We start from the raw sequence: 18,666 nt of genomic DNA, 5'->3' as shown, positions 1-18,666 counted from the left end.
GAGGCAGTATCACTACGGAAGTAGGATTGCCCAACCTTCCTTCCGAGGAGTGGCTGGTGGGTTTGAACCACCAGCCGTCTGGTTAGCAGGCAAGTGTCCTAGCCACTATGCTACCAGAGCTCCCTTTAATATAATAGTCTTCTCTATTTCCAATGAGCCTTAAATAAGTGGATTGAGGCCAGAAGTAAATCGTGCACAGTCCTTGAATAATGTTACTAAACCTAATAGTGTATTGGATCTTGGAGAAATGTATGAATGTGGTGGAAACAAGTATATTTGCAGAAAGCAGAGGTCATGATTTCTAAGTAACTTAGAGGAGAGGTCGGGCAAATACAGAAAATCAAAAAGAACCAAAATAATAATATATAATATATATTATTATATAATAATTATTATTTACAGACATACACACACAGAAATACACACACACATATCAGGAACTCTGGTGGCATAGTGCCTAAGGCTAACTAAAAGGTTGGCAGTTAAAACCCACCAGCTGCTGGCAGAAGGAAGATGGGACAAACTACTTCTGTAAAGATTTACCACCTTGTAAACCCAGTACAGGTTGCTATGAGTCAGAATCGACTTGATGGCAATGAGCAGCAGTGAACACTATACACACACACACATGTATGTACACACACACACACACATATATATATATGTACACATACGTACATATATATACATAACACACAGCCATCGAGTCAGATCCGACTCAAAGCAACCCTTCCTTGGGTTTCCGGGAACCCTTAGGCACTATGGTCAAACCCATAGTGCCAAATGCCTTAGGCACTATGCCACCAGAGTGCCCTATATATATGTACATACATAGATATGTATATCTACATGTCTGTATATGTACTTATATATATGTATGTATGTGTATACATACACACACACACATATGTATACACATTAGCTCTGGTAGCATAGTGCCTAAGGCATGTGACACATCTTAAGAAAAAGATGACTGAAAGTGGAATTCCAGGAGTTGTAAATGAGAAAGATTCAGGAGCTAGGAGATTTACCTTGTAGCCCTCAAATCGCACCTTACAAGAGGTTGCCTAGTATGCAATAGACTTGCTTCTGCTTCTAGATATGGTTGTAAGACTGGACTCTCCTGTCCAGGACTTCTTCCAGGCTAGGATGCTCATCCATACATCCAGCCTATTACTCAATTTCTGTGAATCATAATTTCCTGTTGCTTGCTCTTCTCGGCCTTTGCTAATGCATTTTGTAATGGCAGAGCTTCACATAGGTCTGAACCTTTTCAGTTTTGAAATAGGAAATGTTTTTCTGTGAGCTTGTTTTGAGATAATTATTCTTTATCTGTCTCCCTACTCCCAACATTGATTAATGCAAAGTATATGAAGTTCTACCTTATAAAAGAAGAGACCAGCACCATTGATGGTGCTGTTGTTAGGTGCTGTAAAATCAGTTCCTAATCATAGGGACCCTCTATACAACAGAATGAAACACTGCCCAGTCCTGCACCATCCTCACAATCATTGCTATGTTGGAGCCCATTTTTACAGCCACAGTGTCAATCCATCATTGGGACTCTACCTCTTTCTCTCGGACTCTCTACTTTACCAAGTATTATGTCCTTCTCTTTGAACCATTTGCAAGGGTCAAGGAATCATTGGGAGGACTCTATTTACACTGCACATACTATGTATGCTTCATTTCTAATGTCCATGTACTTGTGTTTCTATTATGGTAAAAATTATTTTCTTATTGTTTCAAGATTTTTATCTTGATCTTTTTTTCATCCTATTCACATAATTTTGCATTACTAAGTAACTGTCCATATTCTTTAGAATGTACTGAGACATGCTTTTCTCTTATTTCTACATACAGAAACATAGAATTAGTGATTTATCAGACCTTGGAGAGAATATCAAACCAAACCAAACCCACTGCGATCGAGTCAGATCCAACTCATAGCAACCCCTCCTTGGGTTTCTGAGGCAGCATCACTACAGAAGTAGATTGCCCAATCTTCCTTCTGAGGAGTGGCTGGAGGATTTGAACTGCCAACCTTCTGGCTAGCAGTCAAATACCTTAGGCACCTACCCCAAAAAGATTACTGGGAAGATTAAATGAAATTGTAAATACAAAAGCATCTGTAGTTAATGTTTTGTGTAACTATAATGCACTATTATTATTATCAACTAGTACAGGTCTCTTATTCATAGATGTCAAACTGAGGCACAGAAAGATTAAACATACCTTTTCTTATATATTAAACTAACATCAGAAATTTGGGACAGAAAATAAAACACCTGAGAGAAAACCTGGAGATAGGACATTTAAGAGTGTAGAAAATATTATCAGTTGTCAGAGAGAATGCCAATTAAGATGGTATATTTACTAGCATAAGGAGCTCTGGTGGTGCGTGGTTAAAGCATTGAGCTGCTAACCGAAAGATCAGGAATTCAAACCCATCAGCTGCTCTTCAGAAGAAAGATAAGGTGGTCTGGTTCTACAAAGATTTACAGCCTTGGAAACCCCGTGGGGGCAGTTCTACTCTGTCCTATAGGGTTGCTATGAGTCAAAATCAACTCAATGGCAGGGGGTTTGGGTTTTTTGGTTTATTTACCACATTGCAGCAGCCAGGGATCCAGGTAAGGGGAGGGACCAAGGTCCCACCCCCACCAGCCAGGAAAGTGGGGGAAAGAGAAGCCAGGGGGGATGACAGAGCAGAGCAGCAGCCAAGGATCCAGGTAGGGGAGGGACCCAGGCCCAACCCCCATGAGCCAGGAAAACAGAGGAAAGAGAAGCCAGGGGGACAACAGAGCAGAGCAGCACCAGGGATCCAGGTAAGGGGAGGGCAGAGAAGTTTCAAACAGCTAAGCAAGACAAACTTGTCTGTCAGTTTGTCGTACTATTGTGGCTTGCATGTTGCTGTGAGACTTTAGGCTGTGCCACCAGTATTTCAAGTGTCAGCAGGGTTGCACATGGTGCACAGGTTTCAATGCAGCTTACAGATGGAGACAGACTAGGAAGAAGAAAGAGGCCATCCACTTTTCAAAGAATTGGCCAGGGAAAACCTTATGAATAGCAGAGAAACACTGTCTGATACATTACTGTGCAACTTGAAGTTGAAGACAATTAAAACAACTCCACAAGAGCTAAAATATGACCTGGAATATATCCCTCCTGAATTTAGAGACCATCTAAAGAATAGATTTGATGCATTGAACACTAATGACCGAAAACCAGAATAATTGTGTGATGACATCAAGAACATCATCCATGAAGAAAGGTCATTAAAAAGATGAGAAAAGAAGAAAATACCAAAATGGATGTCAGAAGAGACTCTGAAACTTGCCCTTGAACATATAGTAACTAAAGCTAAATGGAAGAAATGACAAGATAAAAGAGCTGAACAGAAGATTTCAAAGAGCAGCTCGAGCAGACAAAGCCAATAACTATAATGAACTGTGCAAAGACCTGGAGTTAGAAAACCAAAAGGGAAGAATATGCTCAGCATTTCTCAAGCTGAAAGACCTGAGGAAAAAAAAATAAGCTTTGATTTGCAATACTGAAAGATTCTATGGGCAAAGTATTGAATGATGCAGGAAGCGTCAAAAGAAGATGGAGGGAATACACAGAGTCACTGTACCAAAAATAACTGGTTGATCTTCATCTATTTCAGGAGGTGACATATGATCAAGAACCAATGGGGTTGAAAGAAGAAGTCAAAGCTGCAATGAAGGAATTGGCAAAGAACAAGGCTCCAGGAATTGACGGAATACCCATTGAGATGTTTAAACAAACAGATGCCCCACTGGAGGTATTCACTCAGTTATGCCAAGAGGTTTGGAAGAGAGCTACCTGGCCAACTGACTGGAAGCGATCCATATTTGTGCACATTCCAAAGAGAAGTGATCCCACAGAATGTGGAAATTATTGAACAATATCATTAATATCACAAGCAAGTAAAATCTTAACTGAAGATAATTCAAAAACTGTTGCAGCAGTACTGACAGAGAACTTCCAGAGGTGCAGGCTGGATTCAGAAGAGAATGTGGAACAAAGGATATCATTGCTGATATCAGATGGATCTTGGCTCAAAGCAAAGAATACCAGAAAGATGTTTACTTGTGTTTTATTGACTATGCAAAAACATTTGATTGTGTGGATCATAACAAATTGTGGATAACATTGAGAAGAATGAGAATTCCAGAACACTTAATTGTGTTCATGAGGAACCTGTACATAGACCAGGAGGCTGTCGTTCGAACAGAACAAGGGGACACTGCATGGTTTAAAATCAAGAAGGGAGTGTGTCAGGGTTGCATCCTTTCCCCATACTTATTCAATCTATATGCTGAGCAAATAATCCAAGAAGCTGGACTATATGAAGAAGAACATGGCATCAGGATTGGAAGAAGAATCATTAACAACATGCGATATGCTGACGACACAATTTTGCTTGGTGAAAGTGAGGATGACTTGAAGCACTTACTGATGAAGATTCAAGAATACAGTCTGCAGTATGGATTACATCTCAATATAAAGAAAACAAAAAATCTCACAACTGGACCTGTAAGCAGCATCATAACAAATGGAGAAAAGATTGAAGTTGTCAAAGACTTCACATTGCTTGGTTCTACAATTGATGCCAATGGAGGCAGCAGTCAAGACATCAGACAACGTATAGCTCTGGGCAAATCAGCTGCAAAGGACGTCTTTCAAGTGCTGAGGAACAAAGGTGTCTCCTTGAGAACTAAGGTGCACCTGATACAAGCCATGATATTTTTAGTCCCCTCATATGCATGTGAGAGCTGGACAATAAATAACGAAGTCCAAAGAAGAATTGATGCTTTTGAAATGTGGTGCTGGAGAAGAATGTTGAAAGTACCGTGGACTGCTAAAAGAACTAACAAACTAACAGATCTGTCCTGGAGGAAGTGCAGCCAGAATGCTCCTATGGAAGCAAGAAGGGCCAGACTTTGTCTCACCTACTTTGGTCATGTTGTCAGAAGGGAACATTCCCTGGAAAAGGATGTCTTGCTTGGTAAGGTCGACGAAGGAGGGGAAGGTCTTCAATGAGATGGACTGACACAGTGGCTACTGCGATGGGCTCATATATAGCAGGGACTGCAGAGCTGGTGCAGGACTAGGCAGTGTTTCGTTCTGCTGTGCATAGGGCCGCTATGAGTCGGAGATGACTCGATGGCACCTAACAACAACAACACCACATTGTGGTGAGATGCACAGGCAAAGGCTAGATTCCATTAAGGGAGACCTGGTGAAATGTTTAACTGGGCTCTGCTAGAACCAATTGATCAAAGAAACAATTAGGCAAGAGATCACATGATCGTGATTTTCTGTGTGAATGTCAACCATTAAAGCTGAGTCTCACAATCTAGGAGTCCACTGGAGGCCTATAGGCTTTGGAAAGCCAAGGATTCACAGGAATGTCTCTTTGACCGCTTAGTGTCAACTTTTCTCATGATTGGGTATTAGACAGATGTTTCAGGTTGCCTGTGACAGAAAACCAAACTAACTTAACCAAAAGGGTTTTATTAGGTTACATTCAGAGACTAGTCTAGCTTTGGGCATGGTTATTCAGAGAATACCACCAGGGCTCATGTTGCTCTCTCCATCTCTCAGTGCTTTTCTCTGTACTGACTCAGTTAGCAGGGTCTCCCTTCTTGATAAGAAAATGGCAAGATGGTGACCAGCAACTCTAGGCTCATAACCTATCTTCTCAACAACCTCTGTGCAAAGAGGACTTCTTTTTTCTAACACTTAAAAGTACTGGATTTAAGTTTGATTTGCTCTGATTGGCCAGCTTGGCTAACATGCCCATTCCTGAACCAATCACTATTTACAGGGAAAAAAAAAAATATTTTGATTGGCTGAGATAGTCTGTCTTTGGATTAAGTGGTGTTTTCCTAACCAACAATATGGAATAAATGATTTCTCAACAGGTATCAGGGTATTACCAGAAAAAGATTGAATGGTTTTTCTGGACTGTCAAAAACAATAGATACTCTCTAAAATCATAAAAGATAATTCTCTAAGTATTAGATTGTTCACTCACCAAATACAAGACCAGAGTCAAGTGAGTGAGGTTCTCTGCAATAAAAAAGTAAAGATTATTTTGTATTATAAGGTGGTTTGTTGATGATGGCTGATCCAGTGAATGAGCTCTTTGTACTGGGTTGGAAAGCAAGTGTCAAGATACTATAGAAGTAAACTTTTCAGAAAAGTGTCTGCTGCTTGATGAAACATATAAGATCCTTTCTCGGATGAATAAATGTTTTACTTTTATATTCTGCTTAGGATGTGTATTCTGAGCCTACTTAATTCAGAAGTCACAGTTCCCTTATCTTTTCATATCAATGTTTCAGGCTTGTAGTCACAATCCCCACAACCCCAAAATCCTGAAATCCAGGTAATTACCTTCTATAACTGAGCAAAAGTACTATCTAAGGGCAACCTGAGAAATGACTCTGCCTCTTTCACATTCGGCACACCATTCATTTCCACGTAAAAAAAGAGAACTCCTTGGAGACAATTCCTTTGTTTTCTGCATTCAAAGACAAGTTCAATACATTGCCCTATTTTCTCTGCATTTACCAAGTATACATTACTGAGCTGAAGTATATATTTCCCCCTTTTTAATTTCGAATATAAATTTAAAATTCCTTGTTTTCCCTTGCACCTTCATATATGGAATTGACTCATTCACTTATTTAACCAAAAATTTTATATAGGGCCTACTATGTGGTGGGTTCTATGCCAGATGCTAGAGATAGACAACAATAATAATAAAAGCCCACTTTAGCCTCACAGAGGAGCTCTGGTGGCATAGTGCCTAAGGCATTGACTGCTAACCAGAAGGCTGGCAGTTCAAACCCACCAGCCACTCCTCTGAAGGAAGACTGGGCAATCTACTTCTGTAGAGATACCACCTGACACACCCAAGGAGGGGTCGCTATGAGTTGGATCTGACTTGATGGCAGTGAGTTTGGTTTTTTTGTTTTTTGGTTTTTGGTTTAGCCTCACAAATATGATGAGGAGACAAGTTTAATACAATGAGGTAAATTTAGTAATCTAGAGATGCTCAGAGTCTTATGGATACACAATGAAGTCACACTTAGCCCAACCTTCTTGGAGTTGGGGAGTCAAATATGCATCTTTAAGAATGAGTTAGAAGCTAACACACAGATAGAAGTGGGGCAATTCCCCAGAGGGTATATACCAGGCAAATGAGCAAAGACAAAAAGGAATGGTAGTGTTCTAAGGTGAACAATTTGGTATGCAAAGCAGAGGTGCCAAGAAGTAAGTCTGGGAGAGGGGAAAAGGCAGAATAGGGATGATTTTATAGGTTGGATAAAGGGCTTCAGCTTTTATTCAAAGTTATTCAATGATATAGTCACATTTGTGTTTTAGATAGGTTACCCTGGGCAGCTGGCTGAAAGACAGATGCCTGAGATCAAATTAGAGCCATTGAGACCTATTACCAGGCTAGTTAGGAACTCTGGTAGCATAGTGGCTAAAGCACTTGACTGCTAACCAGAAGGCTGGTGGTTCAAACCCACCAGCCACTCCTCAGAAGGAAAGTTGGGCAATCCTACTTCCGTAGTGATACTGCCTTGGAAACCCAAGGAGGGGTCGCCATGAGTCGGGGCCGACTCAATGGCACATAACAACAACAACAACAACCAGGCTAGTTAGGCAGGGGAGGATAAGTACCTGAACTAGGGTGATGTTACTAGAGATGTAGACAGTGGAGGTGGCAGAAGGGAGAGATTCAAGGAAGGAGAAGGAATTAAGAATGCCTGGTGAATGGTAATAAACCAAGAATGATAGAGAATATAAGGACAGAAGCTATCTTAAGAGAAAGATGGTGAGCTCCATTTTGTACAAGTTTAATTTGAGATGTCTATGGAAATTTCACATGGAGATGGCAAGCAGGCAGTGAGCACCGAACACAGTCTTGGCAAGAGAATGCATTTGATTGTTATAAGCACATAGATGTAAAACATTTTTTACTATGGAAAAGTACAAAAAAAAAAACCTAACTCACTGCCATCAAGATGATTCTGACTCATAGCAACCCCACTGAGTTTCCAAGACTATAAATCTTCACAGAAGCAAACTGCCCATCTTTCTTTTGCAGAGTAGCTGAGTGGATTTGAACTATCAACCTTTTGGTTATTAGTTAAATGCCTTAACCACTACACTACCAGAGCTCCAGTTAAAAGTACAATCATATACAAAAGTAGAGAGAAAACTATAATAAACTTCCATGTACTCATCACCCACTTTCACTTTTCAAGTCATGACCAATCTTGCTTCATCTATACCTCAATCATCTTTACCCTCTGCCACCACTGGATTATGATCAAACAAATATAACTATAATACAATTTTTATGCATAAATAACTAAAATAAAACAAAACAAAAAGGACACAATAATTTCTTAATTCATTCACTAACCACGGGAACCTCTTTTCAGAAGTCTGAATTGGGAGAAGAGACAGACCAGATAGTATCAGTAAGGGGCATAGGGTCAAGAGAAGGCTTTTGGGTGAGAGTGATGGTATATATATATATATATATATATATATATATATATATATATATATATATATATATATATATTTGTTGTTGTTGTTGTTGTTATGTGCCATCAAGTCGGACCCAACTCATAGCAACCCCTCCCTGGGTTTCCGAGACAGTATCACTATCACTACGGAAGTAGATTGCCCCATCTTCCTTCCGAGGAATGGCTGATGAGTTTGAACTGCCAGCCTTCTGGTTAGCAGTAAAGTGTCTTAGGCACTACACTACCAGAGCTCCTATGTATATATAGATAGATAGATAGATAGATAGATAAAATTTTTATTTTTATTTTATTTATTTATTTATTTATAAATAACGTTTTTAAATGGGAATGCCTTGAGCACATTTAAAGGCAAAGGGAAACTTACCTCCTCCACCTTGCCACCATCCTTAGAGTTACTTGTTACTATTTATACTGAATTCCACTTCACTCTTATACCTGGGTCTTGTATGATGAGATCTGTTGACACCTCCTGTGGTATTCACTGGAGTATTATCTGCCGTGTGGCTTAGCATCCCTTTATCAGAGGACCCATGTGAAAAATTTATCTCAGGCATCAGTGGGAAAAATAAGTCTTTGCTTCTACTGGGCAACTCTTACACTGTATATTTTGGCACCATGATGATGGTTTTCTTTTCACTTTGGCTGCTGGGAAGGTTAAAATCAAATGTGTAGCCCATCTTTAGTAATTCTGAGGGATTTTATGGCATGTATTTCTAGATACTGTGTCATGTCATCTCAAATTATCATTGCTTCTTATTGTAGCCCCAATATATCACTGCTTTGTATATATTTTTATAAGCTACTTCAAGTTCTTTATAGGATGATGCAGAATGTAATGAAACTCTACTTGCTGTGGAAAAGGGCGGAAAAAGATGGACTGAGAGACAGGTACTCACCAGAGCAAGAGGGGTTGACAGAGTAACATCCTGGAGAAGACAGGGAGCAATGGCAAGGGGCTGGGGCTGTCACCAAGAGGGAGCCTATAGGCCTGACCTAGAAGATAGATGTGAATCCAACAAACTCACAGCATGAGGAAATGGTGCTGGAGCATCTTATGAAGCCAGAGACAATGATCTCACCACATCAAATCACTGAAAAAAAAAAAAAAAATGTTGCTGCTGAATCAGTTCTGACTTCTGGTGGTCTCATGCTGTCAGAGTAGAACTCTTCTCCATAGAGTTTTCAATGGCTGAGTTTTCAAAAGCAGATTGGCAAGTGTGGTAGTTCAGTTTGTGTCAACTTGGCTGGGCCTGGTTAAATGGCTGGGCAGTTGGATGTAGTAGTCCCCATGATGAGACTGGTAATCAGCTCTATGGTGGAATCTATGGGAGCAGCTGAGTAGCTGCTTTGGGTATGTGGTCTGCTTCCCGTATATAAAAAACAGCTTTGGGAATGGTCTTCAGCATATGGCACACTTGGACTCTCATGTAGCCGTGTCATTGTTCAGCAGCCTGCCATGCTCTGCCAATCTTGGGACTTACAATGGACTTTAATTAATGGCCTGCCATGTGGTTTGGTAACATCAGGACTGAGCTTTTTACTTGTCAACCTTGGGCTTCTCAGCCTCAGCAGCCAGGAGCTGTCTGAGTGAAGAAACGCCTCTAGCTTCAGTGGGCCAGGAGGAGGAGGCAGAGCTGGACCCCAAGGTTGAGGGGCTTTCACCCAGTCCCTAGAACCTGGCACTTTGAACTTGGACTTAAAACTTCCAAACTGTGAGATAATAAACTCCTGTTTGTTAAGGCCATCCCATTGGTAGCATATTCTTGTCAGAGTGGCACTACATAACCAGAACAGCAAGCCTTTCTTCTAAGATGTCTCCAGGTGGACTAGAACCTCTTACTTTTCAATTATCAGCCAAGCTCATTAAATGATTGTACCACCCAATGACTCCCATCCAATCATAATCATGTCTAATTCAAACCAAGTTTAGTTAATGTCCATCTTTCTCTGTCCAGTCTGAGACCACAAAGCCACTGTCTTAAAACTATATTTTAGAGGGACTAGCATCAAACCAGGAACTCTGGTGGTGTAATGCCTAAGGCACTTGACTGCTAACCAGGAGGCTGGTGGTTCAAACCCATCAGCCACTCCTCGGAAGGAAGGTTGGGCAATCTACTTCCATAGTGATACTGCCTCAGAAACCCAAGGAGGGGTCACTATGAGTTGGGTCCAACTCGACAGCACATAACAGTAACAACAAAGCATCAAACCAGTGCTGAAATGCCATCTCCTGATCCTTGTATTGTTGCTGTTGTCAGGTGATGTATTGTTTCTCTAGTGCCACTATAAGAGAAATACCACACACATATGGCTTTAGCAAACAGGGATTTATTCTCTTACAGTTTATGAGATTAGAAGTCTGAGTTCAAAGTGCCAGCTCTAGGGGCTGGGTGAATGCCCTTCAACCTTGGGTTTCAACTCTGCCTCTTGCTCTCAGCCCACTGAAGCTGGAGGCTTCTCTTAACTCATGCAGCTGCTGGCTGCTGAGGCTGACAAACTCAAGGTTGACAAATAAAATGACACAGTCTAAATATTACCGAACAATATGGCAGGCCACTAGTTCAAGTCCAGAGACAGTCCCAAGATCAACAGGAAATGTGGCAGGCTGCTGAATGAAGACTTGGCTACATGTAGGGTCCAAGCATGCCAAAAAAGCTAGAGACTTCTCTCAAAGCTTCTTCTTATATACTGGAAGCAGACCACATCTCTAGAGCAGCTACTCAGCTGCTCACAGTAGATTCCACCATACAATTGATACCAGTCTCATCATGAGAAATAACTACATCCAGCTACCCAGCCACTCAACCAGGCCCAGCCAAGATGACACACAACCTTGACTACCACAGGTACCAATGAGTCAGCTCTGGCTCATAGCAACCCTATATACAACAGAAGGAAACACTCACGACTTTTGCTATGCTTGAGCCCATTGTTGCAGCCACTGTGTCAATCCATCTCATTGAGGATCTTCCTCTTTTTCACTGACCCTCTATTTTACAATGTGATATCCTTCTCCAGGGACTGATCCATTCTTACAACATGACAAATGTAGGTGAGATGAAATCTGGCCATTCTCACTTCTAAGGAGTATTCCACCTGTACTTCTTCCAGGAAAAATTTGTTTGTTCTTCTGGCAGTCCATGGTATTTTCATTATTCTTCACCATCATAATTCAAAGTCATCAATCAGTTCTTCATTCTTCCTTATTAATTGTCCAGATTTCACAGGTATATGAGGCTATTGAAGATACCATGGCACATGGTAGTCTTCAAAGTGATGTCTTTGCTCTTTAACACTTTAAAGAAGCCTTTTGTAGCCAATTTGCCCAACACAATACCTTGTTTGATTTCTTGACTGTGGTACAGTGCCTAAGGCATTTGACTGCTAACCAGAAAGTTGGAGGTTCAAACCCACCAGCCACTCCACAGAAAGAAGACAGGGCAATTTACTTCCATAAAAATTTACTGCCTCAGAAACCCAATGGGGATCATTATGAATTGGAATCAACTAAATGGCAGTGGTTTTGTCTTTTTGTTTTGGCTTCCATGGGCATTGGTTGTGGATCCAAGTAAAACTAAACCCTTGACAACTTCAATTTTTTTCTCAATTTATCATGATGTTGCTTATTGATCCAGTTGCGTGGATTTTTGTTTTCTTTATGTTGATGCGCAATCCATAGTGAAGCCTGTAGTCTTTGATATTCCTTACTAAGTGCTTCAAATCCTCTTTACTTTCAGCAAGCAAGGTTGTGTCATCTGCATATCACAGTTGGTAATGAGCTGATGCTGTGTTCTTCATATAGTCTAGCTTCTCCAGTTATTTGCTTAGCATATAGATGGAATGAGTATGGTGAAAATATAGAACCCTAATGCAAAACTTTTCTGATGTTAACCAACACAGTATCCCCTTGTTCTGTCTGAATGACAACCTCTTGGTCTATGTGCAGATTCCTCATGATCACATAATTAAGTGTTCTGGAATTCCCATTCTTCACAATGTTATCCATAATTTGTGATGATCCACACAGTCAAATGCTTTGCATAGTCAATAAAACACAGGTAAACATCTTGCTGATAGTCTTTGTTTTCAGCCAAGATTCATCGATGTCAGGAATGATAACCCTCATTCCACACCCTTCTCCCCCACCCTCTTCTGAATTTGGCTTGAATTTGTAGCAATTTGTCAGTACACTGCTCCAAATATTTTTTAATTATCTTCAGCAAAATTTTACTTACATGTGATATTAACAATATGGTTGGATAGTTTTCATATTCTACTGGATCACCTTTCTTTGAAACAAGCACAAATATGGATTTCTTCCAGTCGGTTGGCCAGGTAGCTGTCTTCCAAATTTCTTGGCAAAAATGAGCGACCACCTCCAGTGCTTCATCCTTTTGTTGAAACCTCTCAATGGATATTCCCTCAATCCCTGGAACCTTGTTTTTTTCCAATTCCTTAACTGCATATTTGACTTCCTCCTTCAGTACCTTCAGTTCTTGACCATATACTGCCTCCCGAAATGGTTGAACATTGACCGATTCCTTTTGCTACAGTGACTCTGTGTATTCCTTCCATCTTCTTTTGATCATTCAATATTTCACCCACAGAAATCTTCAATATTGCAACTCAAGGCTTGATTTTTTTTTTTCCCCCAATTCTTTCAGCTTGAGAAATGCCAAGCATGTTCTTCCCTTTTGGTTTTCTAATTTCCAAGTCTTTGCACATTTCATTATAATACTTTATTTTCTTGAGCCACCCTTGGAAATCTACTGTTTAGCACTTTTATTCCATCCTGTCTTCCATTTTCTTTAGCTACTCTCTGTTCAAAAGCAAGTTTCAGAGTCTCTTCTGACATCCAATTTGGTCTTTTCTTCCTTCCTGTCTTTCTAATGACCCTTTGCTTTCTTCATGTATGCTGTTCTTGATGTCATCCCACAACTCATCTGATCTTCAGTCATTGGTGTTCAATGCATCAAATCTGTTCTTCAGATCGTCTCTTAAATTCAGGTGAAATACACTCACAGTCATGGCTCTCATAGACTTGTTTTAATTTTCTTCAACTTCAACTTGAACTTACATATGAGCAATTAATGGTCTGTTCAACAGTCAGCTGCTGGCCTTGTTCTGACTGAGTGTATTGAGCTTTTCAATCACCTCTTTCCACAGATGTAGTCTATTTGATTACTGTGTATTCCATCTAGTGAGATCCACATGTATAGTTGTGTTTATGTTGTTGGAAAAAGGAATTTGCAATGACTAAATCATTGGTCTTGCAAATTTCTGTCACGTGGTCTCAGCATCACTTCTTTCACCAAAGCCATATTTTCCAACTATGATGCCCTGATTTGTTTCCAACTTTCACATTCCAACCACCAATATTTATCAATATATATTGCTTGCATATTTGGTCAATTTCAGACTGCAAAATTTGGTTAAAAAAATAATAATAACTTTATATTTGGTTTTAGTAGTTGGTGTATAAATTTTAATAATAGTCTGTTCTGGTTACCTAGTGCCATTCTGATAAGAATATACCACAAATGGGATAGCTTTAACAAACAGGAGTTTATTCTCTTATAGTTTGGAGGCCTTAAATCTGTGTTCAAAGTGCCAGTCAGCTGCTTGTGGTAGATCCCACCATGGAGTTGATTGCCAGTCTCATCATGGGGAATAACTACTACCAGCTGCCCAGCCATTCAACCAAGCCCAGTGAAATTAACACACAACCTTAACTACCACATAGTCATATTACCTAGTCTTCCTTGTATGGGGTATGTTAAAGACCAACTTCAGAATTAGCACTTTGAATGAAAAAAGGCCAGTTGAAAATCTGAGTACCAAAATAGCAATTCTTTCATAATTATACCAATCTTGAGCAATTTAATCATTAGTGATAATTATTGTATGGTCAGTAATCTCCTCTTAATAACCCATCCTATAAATTAATTGAGAAATGAAATTTTTTTTCCTATTATCATGCCTGGAGGAGCCCTGGTAGTGCAGTAGTTAAAGCACTTGGCTAGTAACCAAAAGCTGCTCCATAAAGAGCAAGATGTGGGAGAAAGACGTGGCAGTCTGCTTCTGTACAGATTTCCAACTTTAGAAACCCTATGAGGCAATTCTACTCTATCCTCTAAGATCACTATGAGTCAGAAGCCACTCAACAGCAGTGGGTTATTAGCATGCCTGAGATTCTTTCAGCTGAATGTATTCAGTTTGTTCTTGTGTCATACATAATATGGAATGCTTTTCATTTGCTATTTTAATTAAGACATCTTTTCATTAGCTTAATCATAGAGACACTATCAACCAAGATTAAGAAATACTTTCCAGCAGCTAAAATAATTGTCCATAAGATGCAGAGCAACAAGCAAACACAAGCCCTAAAGTGAAACTGGGTCTTTTTGGGGCAACAGTAAACAAACATGCTTGATAAACATCACCAAAACAAACCCAGATGCTAAAATTCAAGCCAGAATTGCTGAATTTAAATATTTGTAAAAAAAAAAAAAAAAAAAAAACCAAGGTCCAGACAGAACCTGGCACAGCTAGCTTGAGGGAGAACACTTGTCTTCACATTATGCTGTTATGAGTCATTCAAAAGTTTGTATTATTTTTTAAGTACTTGGGATTATCCATTAGCACAAATTTTCAAGACTCTGAAGAATGGAACACATGGAAAGTAAAGACCCAAAGTTTCATACTACTTTTAATCGTGTCTTGAAAATCAAAATAGCCAACAGTAAAGAAGCACTAATCTCCTATGGGCATTTGAAGATCCCAACAAACTATCCCTCCATAACACTTGAAATGTTTGAAATTCAGGACAAGTGAGTCTGTAGCTGCTCATAAGATGGATCATTCACATGTGATATTAGAGGTCTACACATGGCACTAAGAAGCCCTGGTGGCACAGTGGGTAAGCACTCAGCTGCTAACTGCAAGATCATCAGTTCAAACCAACCAGCTGTTCTATGGGAGAAAGACTTGGCAGTCTGCTTCCTTAAAGATCACATTCCTGGAAACCCTGGGGCAGTCCTCCTCTGTTCTGTAGGGTTACTATGAGTTGGAATTGACTAGATGGCAATAGGTACACATGGTACTGTACTCGCTGTACTGATCTTGCTAACCTAACTCTGAGCCTGATAACTTTAAACTGCTGACTGCACTCCCCCATCTTCTCCCTCTCCCTCTTCCCTTCCCCCTCTCTCCCCCCCTCTCTATTTGCCTTCTCCTTCACCCAAGTTTATGTGTGTCTACTCTCTAGTTAGTGGTTTACCCTGCCTTCCTCTTCCATCCCTGGTAACCATCAAAGAATATTTGTGTGTGTGTGAAACCCTTTTCTTGACTTTTTATGATAGTGGTCTCATACGGCAGTCCCTTTTAAAGAGCACTGTTTTATAGGGCTTTTTCTCCCCTATAATTCAAATAATATGGCAAACCTTCCTCAAAAGTGTCTATTGAGTAAATTAAGGATTCATTTAGTAAAGAGGAGAAATATTCAAATTTTAGAAGAGTCCCTTCAGGTTAGAAGTTGAGCAATTTATTGAAGATTTATTTGGTTTCTGAAACTGTAGCCACTTAGAAATAACTATTTTTACTTACCAAGAATTCTAAGGATTGTTGCTGTCATTAGGTGCCATCGAGTCAGCTCTGACTCATAGCGACCGTATGTACAACAGAACGAAACACTGCCTGGTCCTGTGCCAGCCTTACAATGCTTGCTATACCTGAGCCCATGGCTGCAGTCAGTGTCAGTCCATCTCATTGAGGGCCTTCCCCTTTTCCATTGACGCTCCACTTTACCAAGCATGATATCCTTCTCCAGGGAATGATCCCTTCTGACAACATGACCAAAGTAGGTGAGACAAAGTCTGGCCATTCTTGCTTCCAAAGAGCATTCCAGCTGCACTTCTTCCAGGACAGATTTGTATATAGCACTAATACAATTACTTTTTTTGCAGTTATACATATGTGTGTTTAATGAGCACAAAGTGGGTTAAAGAAGGTCAGGAATATTATCAGTGATATTAGTTCAAATATACCAAAGGGCATATTTCAGCAAACAAAGACTTTATTCAAGTATGGTAAAGTATGCTTCTAGATTATTGTTTTATTCAGTAATCCTTTCTTAGCCAACTACTGTATATTCAAATATTTTAGCTTTACATGCAAATGCATAGTCTGACATATACTAGCACATGCTTGTGTTATAAACAACCAAAATATCTCAAATTTGGAATCACTAATTTCAGCAAAAATACACACTTGGAATATTGATTTTCACTTACTTTGCCAGAAAGGAACAAAAGACAAAATCTCCCAAAGAGATGAATATTCATAAAGTTCATAATTTTAGAACTTACGCAGAGATTCTTTCATGTGCTGACATGGGGTCATCAGTGGCACTCCATTTTCACCTTTTAAAATGTGTCAGAGGTATACATGACTCAGTTTCCTTTTGTAGTAAAAGTCTATAGGACACAACAGTATTAAAAAGAGAACTTCTTTTTCCCTAAAAGTATTAGAGAACTTTAAGTGAACCCCCACTTTTCGCCATACTTTCTTTTTTGTGTCAGGCAGCCAGGGGTGGGTGGACAAAAGCAGGACAGTAGCCTAAAGCTAGATATGTCTCTTTAAAGCTGCATTAGGCCACTTCTTAAACCAGATTTTCCATAATCCGTGATCTAAGCCATCAGGATCAGGCATCAGATAGGCAGTGGAAGGCTTGCCAGCTCTAGGTACAGCTTCAGAGTACCTCCCATGATGCCTACTAGCTTGAAACTGTCAACGAGAAAGGGAGTAAACAGGAGGGCCAGTCATTCTATCCCACTGGATTTTCCTGGGAACCCTCAGCCCTGCACCTCACAGCTCAGTCTGAGATTACCTTGCCAATCTTACAAATCCTTGGCTAAAGCTTTGAGGGGATTCTGCAGAGAAGGAGGTTAAAAATAACAGCAGGTTTGAACAGAAGAGTACATTTTGCTTTTTCAGTGAATAAATGCTCCTCCCCATATGGTTCTGCCCTAATGGATTCTGAGACAAATTATCAGCTGCCTCCAAGGTAATCCCCTGACTTTGAGTACACTAGCAATTTGAAAACAATAAATCTAATGTGAAAAGCAGAAATCATATTAAACATAATTTTCCTAAAGTTGTCATTTCAGTTCTGTTAAAATGACCTTTATTATTTGCATTTAAATTGTCAAAATAATACTTGTAAGTTTAAAAGTGAAAGAAAGGCAAGCATCATCTGACTTTACCTTCAATCTTTTGCAGTTCTATATTTACCTGATCACACTAGTGAGAAGGAGGCTGCTTTGCAAAAAGCTTGCTTTGGAGATAATGCTTTAAATCTTTCAAGTCATCAGGGCTATTTTGATCTTTCCATATTAGACACATCCCATGGAAACAGGGGAGTCTGCTGACATCTTCAGCCCTGCTATTTCCTGCTTCTCCTTTGCTATGGCAACAGGAGGTGAAGTGTGGTCTTCTGTAGCCTTGACCAACCTCAGCATCTTTTAAAGAGTCTGGAATTAGATCACTATTGCTCATGTCCTCAGATCTTTGTTACCGGGAAGGAAGGGACATTGTGAGGCTGGTGGTTTTGTAAGTGTTGTTGATACTGTTATTTGTTGCCATTGAGTCAGTTCTGACTCACAGTGACCTCATGTGACAAAGTAGAACTACCCCATAGGGTTTTCAAGGCTTTAATTTTTATGGAAGCAGATTCTCAGGTCTTTTTTCCATGGAGCCACTAGTGGGGTTCAAACCATCAACCTTTCATTTAGCAGTTGAGTGCTTAACTGTTGCACTACCAGGGTTCCTTGATTTTGTTGGTACTCAGTAGATGTTTGAAAAGTTTGAGGTTTTTTTTTATAACACTTGACATTAAAATAAGAATACAGTATGTGAACAAGATGGCGGACTAGGCACAAGGACTGCACAGATGCTCTTCAACAAAGAAAAGGGAAACCAATGAACACAGACACAGAAGATAATCTTGGACCCCTGAGCCTTGAAGGGAAGGATACATAAGTGGACTAAACCCCAACTAGCAGAAGAATTT

General features: G+C 39.9%; 1 protein-coding gene across 1 annotated transcript in view; it reads left to right on the top strand.

Moving 5' to 3' along the window:
• Positions 1-18,666, top strand: part of BEST3 (bestrophin 3) — a 51,943-nt gene that overhangs the window by 22,167 nt on the left and 11,110 nt on the right. The window lies entirely within an intron of this gene.

The sequence above is a fragment of the Orycteropus afer genome, unplaced genomic scaffold, assembly GCF_000298275.1.
Source record: "Orycteropus afer afer isolate SDZICR_OR568_19922 unplaced genomic scaffold, OryAfe1.0 scaffold00392, whole genome shotgun sequence".
NCBI lineage: Eukaryota > Metazoa > Chordata > Mammalia > Tubulidentata > Orycteropodidae > Orycteropus > Orycteropus afer.
The sequence above is the reverse complement of the archived record's forward strand: the minus strand, read 5'-3'. Positions and strand labels throughout refer to the sequence as shown.